The 3,288-nt window shown below is 47.4% G+C and overlaps 1 pseudogene across 1 annotated transcript; it reads right to left on the reverse strand.

Moving 5' to 3' along the window:
• Positions 1-226: 226 nt before the first annotated feature.
• On the reverse strand, positions 227-863 carry LOC308433965 (small ribosomal subunit protein eS8-like; annotated as a pseudogene). The gene has a single exon. The product of its transcript is annotated as a small ribosomal subunit protein eS8-like (transcript).
• Between the last annotated feature and the right edge of the window lie 2,425 nt (positions 864-3,288).

A 3,288-nucleotide genomic window follows, 5' to 3' on the forward strand; every position in this document is an offset into this window, starting at 1 on the left:
CAGGATATACATCCCACCCACCCCTACTCTCTACACTCCAACCAAGTCCCCTGGCCTCTCTTACCTACCAGTCAACACCTTGTAACTTGGGTCTGGCAAGGGAGCGGGTCTCTGTGACCACAAGGGAAGTCTGTCTGCCTGGTACCTGCCGTCTCAGTCATTAGTAGGGTTTTTTGTTTTTGACAGAACAGCAAACACCTTTATTACACAGGCTAAGAGGGATGGTTTATTTGACTTTCCGGGCTTTGATCTTCCGCAGATAGGACTCCAGCTCCTTGCCTTCGAGAACGTAGCCATCTGATCTGCCACACTGGCCTGGTCTTCAAGCTTCTTCAAGGCGAGAAGCTTGTCCTGCTGGAACTGCTACTGATCTTGGCATTCTTTTGCCTTTCGCCGTATTTCTTTTGAATTTTCTTTGATCGTTGTGTGTGTGTGTGTGTGTGTGTGTGTGTTTAAAATTTCTTCCTCCTCAGGAGTCAGCTTGCCCCACTTCTTTCGGTCCAGGGGCAGCGCAGACTGGAACTCGTTCCACTATCGCGCGGTGTGCTGTCAGTAAGCACAATGCAGTCCTTCACCAGGGTCTTAGTGCGGACAAGCTCATAGTTGGATACATTGTAGACAACATCAAGGATCTTGTTTTTCCGAGTACAACACTCAGAGCCTTAGTAAAAGTTCCCCACAACCGATCTCAGAGCCCGGTACTTCTTACTGCCTCCTCGAACTTGGACGGTGTGTATGCGGCGAGGGCCAGTCTTAGTGCTGGCAGCAGGCGGTTCCAGCTCATACTTCCGCTTCCTGCGGTAGGGTTTTCTCTTACCCCCGGTCTTGTGGCGCTTGTGCCAGTTGTCCCGAGAGTTGCCCATCACTCGGCACTGGCTGGAATGAACCATTAGTAGGGTTTTATCTGAGTTTCCTAAAGGAGTCAGTCAATGAGACAAGAGAGACCCTGTGAGCATCCAATCCAACTTAGCCTCCTTTGTTGCTTGAAAAAAAAAAATCCAGGATTCTAGGAGAGGGAGGCACAACCCTTGGCCAGGATACACTGGGTGTGACTGGAGCCCTAAAGTATCCTATGGCTCTCTCCTGGGACAAGATGAGTCCTCAGACCCACCTGTGCCATTCAAGCCCTGATCCAGAGCCCGCATTCTGACCGCTTCCGCATCAGTAACTGAGGGACGTTCATACTCAGTTGTGGGGCAGCTTGGCAGGGGCAGCAGCCCTCCGTGATGAGATGCAGTTGGCACCAGAGTGTGGGACAAAGGACTAGCTTGGCAGGGAATCAGACAGTCCCTTCTGCCACCAGCTCCGGCTTTCCGCTGGGGGATTCGTAAGAGGATTAGGGCTCAGAGTTCTGGACAAGGGGCTTTTATTCGTTGGACTAAATTTTCACTGGCTTGCAAACCCAAGTGAATGGGGAGGGTCTGACCTCTGGTCTCTTTGGGGGAGCACAGGGAGCCCTGCCCCCATTAGTGATAGATAAAGGCATTTATCTAGCCCCTACCACATCTGTCTAAGGCCAAAGCTTCAGGGCCCAGGGGGCAACTTCTTGCCATAAAACAGCCTTTTACACACGGGCAGGAAATGTCCTGAGTCGACGGTGGCTTATGAGGGAATCAAAGTTGTGAAGTGTCAGGGCAGATGAAGGCATGTTGCCACCGTCCGTTCCATCTTCCGAACGTTTGTCCTGGAAAAACGAGTTACCGGAAGGGTTGGCAAACCTCTGTGCTTGAGTACCTGAGCAGGAACCAGAACGAGGAAGGGAAGGAAGTATGGCGGCCTGGCATAGGTTTTGTCCCCTGCCTGATGCTGGGGCTGACCTGTGTCCACGGGGATGCTCTACCTATCCTAGCAGCTCATAACTGGAACGATACAGCAGTGGCTTATGGGTAATCTTTGTCTCAGCATGGTGGCTTTGAGTGTTGGATGCAGAATTTATTACTGAGTATCCACAGTTCTAGTAAGCAATTGACAAATATTTGATTTGCTTCCACTTTTCATCTATCACAAACAAATGTTATGGACATTCTTATACAAATCTTATTTATAGGAGAGTTTTATGATAAGTATAGAAAATTATGCTGCTATGCTGCAAGGTTTTATTGTTCTGATTGTTGTTTGGGTATTTGTTTGTTGTTTTGGGTTTTTTTTTGTTTGCTTGTTTGTTTTTGTTTTGGGGGTTTGTGGTTGTTGTTACTGTTTGAGACAGGATTTCTCTGTATAGCTCTGTCTTGGAACTCATTCTGTAGAGCAGGCTAGATCTACCTGCCTCTGCCCCTTGAGTGCTAGAATTAAAGGCATGAGAAACTGTGCCTGGCTTTAGTTGTTGTTTTCTATGAGACAGGGTTCTCTGTGCACCACTGCCTGTCCTGGAACTCACTTTGCAGACCAGGTCGACCTCAAACTCCCGGAGATCCACCTGCCTCTCCCTCCCTAGTGCTAGGATTAAAGGCATGCACCACCACACCGGACTTGTTATTTTGAGACAGGATCTCAGATAGCTCTGGCTTGCCTCAAACTTACCATATGTAACCCAGAATGACCTTAAAGCCGTGATTCTTTGTCCCCTAGTTCCTAAATGCTGAATCACTACACCTCATTTTGCAAAGTTTCATGTTTGTTTGTTTACGTGTAAAAGTGTGTGTGAGTGTAACAGCCCTTGTGTGGAGATCCGAGAACTATTTTCAGAGATTGTGTTCTCTTTTTCTGTATAGTTTCTATGGATCCAGTTCAGGTCAGAAGGCTTCCTGGAAAGCACCTAAAACCACTGAGTCATCTCTCCAGTCCCATAAAAACAGACACATAAAGTAATTGATTACCATCTTTTATATTTGCTTTAGTTTTTTTTTTAAAGATTTATTTATTATATATAAGTACACTGTATCTGTCCTCAGACACACCAGAAGAGGGCATCAGATCCCATTACAGATGGTTGTGAGCCACCATGTGGTTGCTGGGATTTGAACTCAGGACCTCTGGAAGAGCAGTCAGTGCTCTTAACCACTGAGCCATCTCTCCAGCTCATGCTTTAGTTTTTTAACTTTAGTTTTTCTGGGCTTTGAACTACTGATTTTTGTTTTTATGTATATGAGCACATTGCACTGTCTTCAGACACACCAGAAGAGGGCGTTGGGTCGCCTTACAGATGGTTGTGAGCCATACAGAAGAACACAGGAAATACAGGGACAAAGAGTGGGGCAAAGACTGAAGGAAAGGCCATTCAGAGACTGCCCCACCTGGGGATCCACATGCAGACACCAAACTCAGGCACTATTGCTGATGCCAAGAAGT

Source organism: Micromys minutus (assembly GCF_963924665.1).
Source record: "Micromys minutus genome assembly, chromosome: 21".
Lineage (NCBI taxonomy): Eukaryota > Metazoa > Chordata > Mammalia > Rodentia > Muridae > Micromys > Micromys minutus.